Source organism: Haemaphysalis longicornis, unplaced genomic scaffold (assembly GCF_048455015.1).
Source record: "Haemaphysalis longicornis isolate Haplotype H1 unplaced genomic scaffold, Haemaphysalis longicornis Haplotype H1 scaffold_9, whole genome shotgun sequence".
Classification (NCBI taxonomy): Eukaryota; Metazoa; Arthropoda; class Arachnida; order Ixodida; family Ixodidae; genus Haemaphysalis; species Haemaphysalis longicornis.
The window spans coordinates 125,248,847-125,257,476 of record NW_027526460.1 but is presented as its reverse complement, the minus strand read 5'-3'; positions in this window follow the sequence as shown (position 1 = coordinate 125,257,476).

Below are 8,630 nucleotides of genomic sequence, written 5' to 3'. Positions count from 1 at the left end.
AGTTTTAAAGACGACAGTCTTTTTTGGGCTACTTACACGTAGAAATTTTGGTCTGTCTGCCTGTCTGTGACTCGATTCAGCCGCCCGGCCAAAGTAAAACAAACTGCGCAATAGTCGTATATATATCACTGCCAAATAAAACGTCCAAGTCCAGTGGCAATGTTCATATTTGTCAACATTGTTGAACAAGAACAAGACATTACGCAAATATAAGGCAGAAAATCAACACATGAGTGATATTTGAAGTGTTCCTTTATTAAACAATTCACGGATGCTTAGTTTTTGCGATAGCAAATAAAATACTACATCAACTGCAGAAAACCGTTGCCTGCTGTTGCCCACGCTACCTTGCAGCATTTTAAAAAATGAAACGGCTCGCTACAGCAACGAAAGGTTCCACCAGATAGGTTCCAAGTTCAACTTGGAACGCTCGTGGAGTAAGGCAACGTGGTTCTATAAACGTTGTAGTAGGGTGCCTCGATTCACTCATCTCCGCCGTACGGCAGCGCTGGCATCGAGGCACCCGGCCTGGAGCAGTGGTACGCGGTAAATTTAAATTGACTTGAGCATACCTCTAGCTTGTTATCTTAGAAGGAACGAGACGGGAGAGGGACAGCATGAGAAGTGAGTGGGAAAGAGAAGGGAGGCATTTATTTGCCAGGGGTGCCAGTTGACTATCGTCTTCCATTGACATTTGCAGCAATGAAAGGAGCAGATGCGCGGCCAATTTTTTGTAGCAAGAGCAGTGGGCGAGCCGCTCAGCTAGTGAAGGTGAGAGGAAACAAGGATTAGCATGTGCACGGAGCTGTAAAGAGGGGCATATTTTATGATATAGGCGGCCTATAATGCAATCCTATAACAATTACGTTTGATCGTTGTTACCCTGTTTAAACCTTTCGTGCTGTACATGCAGAAAGAGTGTTTAGAAAGCTGCATGTTAAAAAAATTCAAACATCGCAAGTTACTACGTGGTTGTGTTGCATACGTGAAAGGTCATCTCATCAAAAAGCTTAGGGGATACTACTGATAATTTGTTTGTAAACCCAGGCGTTCTTTTGGAACCTTTTAGTAAAACAAATTGACTAATCAACATTGTGCGCTTCCCTATCCATCAACCTCATCCCTGTAGTCTTCTCCCAAAACCTTCAAGGTTGTTGATGCTATCGTGTAACTCGGGGGGGGGGGGGGGGGGGGTGTCTGCACGTTGCTGGTGGCTAGGTTTGGCTTCGTCACAACGCCAAAACATGCGGTCTTCAACACAGTTTGCAAGTCGGGGTTCTGTGGGTGCGTGTAGTAGGCAGTCGGCATACCATTTAACAGCAAAGCTGTTTAGCAGTCCGTGGATTCCGGCGTTTCACGAAACTCTATATAGCAGTATAAAGAAAAGAAATCACCGGCACCAGCAGGATTTACACCCATGTCTGGTAGATCAACGGAGCTAGAGTTAGTTGTCCACGACCGTGAGTTAGTACCCAAGAGTAAAACGTATTACTCACTTAGCTGTGACTGGGGAGAGAACACGTGATGGGGTACACGTTGCGCCTGCAGGTGCCTAGTTTAAGTGTGCGTGTTTTATTCAGTCGTTCTGCTTCTTTTCTTCACCGTTATAGCAACAAAGATGGAGTAAAGGTCGTTGCAGCAGCAAAGAAAAAGCAAATCGGCTGCAATCGTCTCTTTAGTGATGGCCGTGAAGATTGCGTACAGCTTCACTACCTTCAAGTCTTGCGCATTAGTGTGAGCTTCCTTCGTTTTTTTGTTTCCTACCACATTTGTAGGCAACGGTAACGTTGAATTCCTGCAGGTGCTGTCTTCATTCCATAAGTTGCCCGGAGGGGTCCTTCAAATTGGCAAGCTCACATCCGTTGCCACCTTGAATGGTCTACTATAGCCATATGGGCATAATTTAGAAATGGTCTATATAGTAGCGCCGCAAACCATGCCTTCTTATTTGTTTATGTTTGTTACGAACGCGGGGCCACGCTCGGCTACCTAATCTTGTGTTCCATGCCAAGTGCACGTATCCCTGGTCTTTCTTATAGTATGCCGTATCGGCAAGCCTGAACTTTTCAGTCCCTTTTGTAGACGATGCCATTTTAATTCTACGCTCATTTTATAGACCCTTTGCAAAAAGGCAGGCCACACTGAACATTCAGTAGTGGCAATTACTGGTGGTTATAACGCGACGACGCCATGGTAAAGGAAGCGTTGCGCAGGAAAGCCATTGCTGTTATGCATTTCGGCCCACGTTTTCACCATTCTGGAGCCTCATAAAGATATATTTTTGGCTGTTTTCCATACGCTGCTAGTGCTCTTGTACGTACGATGCACACTTTAGCATCTCCCATTTTAATTTCACAATCTCTAGGGCAATGCTTGTTTATTATACACTATCTTGAGAGCTTCGTTTCATGTGCCGGTCACGAAAGCCGCTGTCGTTATAAGCAGAGTTGTTTTAGTGCAGGCGAATTCGAGCCTGCAATAATTCGTGCTTTGTTTTGCTCACGCTGATGGACGTTTTGGCATCTGTTGACCGCAAACGCGGTTGTCTTCCTTTTTTTTTTTTTTTGAGAATTGTTTTGGGGTACAGTTTCACGTGCGGGTCACGACTAGAATTTTCAACGTGAACATTCAGGCAGGAGAGTTGTGTTGGTGCAGCCAAAAATTGGAGCCTGCATGCATACAGGCGTGTTTTGCTCTGCTTGTTTTGACATTTCAACGGCAGTAGACCAAGAATGCAGCCTAGGACTTTATGTTTTGTCTTTACATTATGCGAATTCTGTTTGTGGTGTTAACGGCCCATACCTTGCCGCAACTATGTCGTACTAGAACTGAATTAGAATCCCGATTTTCTATAAACCTCGATGTGAGTACGAGCCCCCTGACGCAATGCAACTGCTTATGTGACACAGATGGAAGATACATCACGTTTAACTTGCATGTGTCCTATCACGAGTTTCCAACTGACATACAGACAGAAAAAAGATGGATCACAGCAATCAAAAGAGATTAACAATATTTTACTGTCTGCACAGTTAGCACAGGACCGGGAGATTAATGGCAGAGGCCTTTGCCCTGCAGTGGGCGTAGATAGGCTGATTATGATGATGATGTCTGCAAGGATGCAAAATTTGTTCGGAACATTACGTGCAGACAAGAGCAGTGTCTTTGTGTATGCTTTCGTCCTTTCTGCAAATGGTTTACAAAGCCCAAACAGTCGCAGCGTGAGCGCTCAGCAAGGAATGGGCCCCTCATGCATAGCAGCCAGCCGCCACTACGACGGTGCCAAGGGTGCATCAAATAAGCACCATTAGAACTCGACGACTAAATGAGTGGGCAGCGGCAAGGCCATTCGTCTTAGTAACAAAGCCTCATTCGTTTGCTGCTGTTCGTCATCCCAGACGACGGTATTCCACGCTGGAATTGTAGGATATCTCATAGGGTCTGTCAGTCGACTACCTCGTTGAATAAAAGCCCAGAATGTGCTTCTCTTCAAACAAATGAAGAGCAGCAAGGGTATTTTTCCACCATTTATGAGAAAAACAACTTTACAAGAAGCCCATACCATTATTGCGCCACAGAGGGCGTTAGCTGCTTTGCACTTGCTGCCTTTTCGCTATTGGGTAGGTGGCCCTACATACCTAGGTGGCGCCACGGTCCAATTTCTATAGGGACCGGGCAGCTGGACGGGTGGCGCCACCACTCGGCGCTCCCATCGTCAGTGGAATGAGCCAGTGCATTGGACTACACAGCCTCCCGTTGCTTTTGTCGTGTTTGCTTCGGTGCTTTGTATGTTTTGGTGGCGTTGTGAGCAGACATGTGAGATTAAACGAAGTCTAAACAGATGTGTTGGGTTCTTAGATGCAGTAATGACTACGTAAACTTGTCGGACGCGTCTAAAGTTGGGTATCGGCTGCAATGGCATAAGCGCTTTTTGCAGCGATCTGCGCTTGGCTCCACCCGTTCTGAGTACGAATAAAACTACTATTATTAGTATTATTTTCTTCTTAAATGCACTCACGGCTACGCAAACTTATTGGATGCTTGTAAAGTTGGGGATGGGCTACATTGACACGAGCGGTATTGCAGCGCTCTGCGCCTGGCTCGGCGCGATCTGAGTAGGAGTCAAACTATTAGCAATATTAGAATTCATTTCTACCACTTTAAATTATCTTCACTGGTTTCAATGACTACGGTTTCCACGCCAGCCTTAGCGCTGGGATACCTCGATACAAGTGCTTTAATAGAAAGGCTCCTGCATACGAGATGGATTACCCTGTATAGTCGCGTAGAAATGTTGCGATAGTTTACACTTTCTCTAACCGCGAGCTTTGTACCTTCGGTTTTGGTGAGCGACACTGTGACAGCATGGGACCCTGAAAGCCGAATTGGAAAGCCCACGTTTCTGGTGGTCATTTTATCAAGAGCCAAAGTTATTCACCAACTCAACAGCCCAAGCTAAAACCCATCCCTCCTCCTCTTCCCGTTTTACCCCCTGCGTAGAATAAAGGCTGGCACCGATAGTTAAAAAATGTGGCAGTGTTAACGTCAGCCGGTGTTTTTTAATGCTTAATTAACATAATACCTAAAAAATCGTGTAATGCCTGGTGAAGACACCAAAAACGCGCGATTAGTTGCCTCAAATATGGGTGCACGAGCCCGAGTCCTCCACCACAGACACATTTCCGACACGCTGGAAAAAGTTTAGATTTGGAGAGGGGGCATGGAAGATCAAAATTAAACAGCAAAATCATCTAATGATTACGATGGTTGAACACAAAGCTTTCTTCGTGCGAAATCGAATGGGAAATGGTCAAAGACGCTGCGACCAAAAGACCAAACTGCGTGCTGGTCAAATTCGACGCTTAACTAGTCAAAGTTTAAATCCAGAAGGCAACCAAGGAAACCCATACGATAGAGCTTTGCCATAAACCATCATCGTAGTTAGACGGAGGTGTGTATGATTTTTCAAGCGTAGGTGGCAGCTTGTAAACCGACCGCAGCATTCAGTTGTGAAGCTGAGTACAGGTTTCGGGCACCCTCCTGTCTTGCGTCTTTCAGTCACGCAGGAATTGGTTTTTGAAAAACCATTTACCAACTAGCCAGAAACCATTGCAATTCTTGTAAGGCAATGCTTCTCCACGACAAGCAATAACATTCTACTATCATGCGTACTATCATGCGGTATTTATTCTATCAAGGATTCCCGATGACTGTAGTAAGAGCATTTCTGTGAAATTAAACACGTACGTTTCAGCCGTAGGTAATGAAGATACGGAAGCGTCATTCGTCACAATTTCTGTTTTGAGGTAATCTTCGAAGACACCCTCCAACTTTGTCTTTCGCTTGTGCACGACGTCGGCGCCGTTTCGTCATCAACTGCCAAAGGCCTTCGCCGCAGCATTCCTAGATCGGTGGCACACACCGGCTTTGTGGGTGCATTTAGCGGGAATATACTCCTCGATTCGCAAAACTGCATGCAGGCATGAAAAAATTGCATGAAGCAACGAACTTTCACTTCCAGCTTGACCTCCAGCTTGGCGCATTGAGCGTCGTCTGCTATTTGTAAATACTGAGTATGAGCGTAAATAACACACATGGCATACCTTGTAAACGTCACATCCACACTCAAGATTTACCGATCTGAAAAATGCACATGGGGTTACGTTCGCTTTGCAAGCCGCACCGCAGAAAAACGACAGAAAGCCATGCACAACTACGCTGGCTGACCACCACCGGCATTCCACTGACGAGCGGTTCGCCACGGGCGGCGCTGTTCGCTGAAACGACAGTGGTGCCATACAACGGCCGCCCGGTCCCTATAGAGGGGAAACAGACGACCAAAATACTTCGGTTTGAATAGGGCGCTCATCGCTCAAAAAAATTTGCTTTGAAGTATGGTGAAGTGCTGCGCGGTACCACAATGCAAATCCACGGTATTTACTCCAGCTGTAAGCCTGCACCGGTTTCCGCAGCACAAAACCCAACGCAAGGTGTGGATATCGAAGGTAAAACTGCGAAGGAAGGTCAGCAAATATGACTCGGTCTGCAGTAGACACTTCACCGCGGAGTGCTTTACGCACAACATTACGGACGGAAAAGGTAAAATTATTACCCAAATCGCAGCAAATACGAGGGCAACGCCTCCGAGGACCTTGCCATACGAGTACCCCAAAAAATTATTTCCAAACATGCGCAGCTGTTAAAAGACCGCGACTGAAAAAAACGGCTGTTCCATCGAAGAACCTACCGCTGGGTTCACATGATCGCCTGCGGAAACCTCGGAAGCTCCCGAAAGGTACAAGTTTTTCTTGCGTTCGCATTGAACACACTGCTTTTAGGGCGGACAAACGAAAACTGCCTTGGGTCCATTTTTGATTAACGTTCTGGGCACGCCACTCCCTTGCAGCTCATTGACTGTGTTCGGAAGCGCAAATCAGTGTAGCAATTTTTACGGTACTGCGTGCGAAATAGGTAGCCACTGGCCAGCCTATTAGGCCCGTACGAAACTCGAGCCTGGTGCATGAAGCTGCTCGGTAACTTTTTTTTTTTTTTACTATCAACCATCGCTTCGAAACAAAGCACGCGAAAGTGAACGAGCCCAGCACCGTTAACAAAGGAAAAATGATCTTGCACCAGTTTCGCAGTGGTGAAGACCGCAATACTCACGCGTAGCAGCGGAAGGTACGCTCCCAGCGCGGACAGCAACCCATTATCCGCACGAAATAGACACAACTACAAATATCCACGGGCTGTTATGGGAATCGGTATCCAGCGCTCGTCAGACGTTGTCACATGGAGACAGAGGAGCGCACATTATAAGTCGGGCCGGCCGACTCGTAGACGGTGAACGGCCCCAGCACAGGGAATCGACGGGGTTGCAACCACGAAGACGGACGCACTAGACACGGACACAAGCCAGCGACCTCGACCGCTAACTTCCGCGCACTGGCGGCACGGCGGCACGTCGAGTAAAAGAAAAGAACAGCACGCTTCAAACTGCGACTGTGTGCAACACATTGGTCTCGACAAAAACACGAGGTCCCAGGGATCTGTCTGCAAACAAAAAAAGAGAGAAAAACCCGCCCGCCCGCCCGCATCTTCCCAATGGGGAAACACGAGTAAATGCGTCAAGACGCGTTGCAGGGGAAAGTTAGATGGGCAGATGAGATCAAGAAGTTTACGGGGATAAATTGGTCACAGTTGGGACAGGACCGAGGTAATTGGAGAATAATGGGAGAGGCCTTTGCCCTGCAGTGGGCGTAGATAGGCTGGTGATGATGATGATGATAGGGGTGATTGCATTGCGCGGGGTAGTTTGTGGTTACCGTTTGGATGTGGAGAGGGTTTCGCAGGTGACTGCGGAGCGGCCGCTACGCGCGCGCTGTCGCGGGAGAGGAGTATGGGGGAGAGACGCGCATGCGCACACTTCCGTATACAAGCGCGCGCCCTTTCCACACCCCCCCACCGCGCTGTTATCACGCAGCTGGCACGCCGCTAGCACGCCGCTATCACGTGTACACCTGCCGCAGTTGCTGCTGAGCGCGACGGAGCGCAAGGGCTAACTACTGCGCATGCGCGCGCAGACGCGTTCCTCCCGCACCGCCCCAGCTGCTGTTGAGAGCGACGAGGCGCACGGGGCAGCTACGACGCATGCGCGCGCAGACGCGCTCCTGCCGCACCGCCGCAGCTGTTGTTGAGAGCGAACTGTTGTTGAGAGCGATGAGGGTACGGGGGAGAGACGCGCACCTGCGGAGGGAGCGTGGGGACGGCGCCGACAACATCGACGAGTGACATCGCGAGCCTAAGAAATGCTCCGCATTTAAAACAATGTAACGGTCAGCCAGCGAACGACGCCGAGGGGGAAGCGAGCGGTCTCCGCCTCGCCTCCCAGCCCCTTCTTCCCCCTGCGTTCTGTGCTGACGGCAGAGTGAGCGGCCTGGGGGATGGGGGGGAGGTGGTGGAGGCAAGCTTTCGCAACGGCGGCATAATCGCGGCGGTTGAAATGCATTGCATTGAGCTATAAAGATCTGTGAAGGGGGATTATGCGTTTTTGTTTAAAGTAACACAATTCTGAACGAAGGCTAGCCATTGAAAAATCAGAAATGAGCTTAATTGTCAGAAATTGGCGCGGATCGTGTAGGGAGGAAAAGGTACGAAAATCTGGCACCGCCACTTTCGCGAGCGGGTGGTGAGGAAAACGAGTTTCAGGTGGGGAGAAATTAATGGAGGTAATTGAAATGTTCGGCTGTCTTTTTTATGTGTGCAGATCGAACACTGTGTGCTGCGCACAAAGAATCCCCGCCCACCTCAGAAGACGGTGTACACCGAGGCAGCAGTGAGTGTTCCGCATTGTCACTTTCGTGAAATTTATTTGATAGCCAGGGGAATATTTATACGCGCAAGCGTCTTCTATTTCATATATTGCGACAGGTGGAAACAGAGAATTCGTTCCTGCAGTTCCTGCAGAAGCCACCGCATCTACCGCGACTTTCACGGATCGTAAGGACTAACTTGCCCGTGAAAAGTCATATATGTGCACGGCGTCAGAAGCAACCACGTTAAACGGACCGTGGAATGATCTGCCTCAAATCGTCTGTATGATCGCACTTCTCGATTGAGCTATATATTAA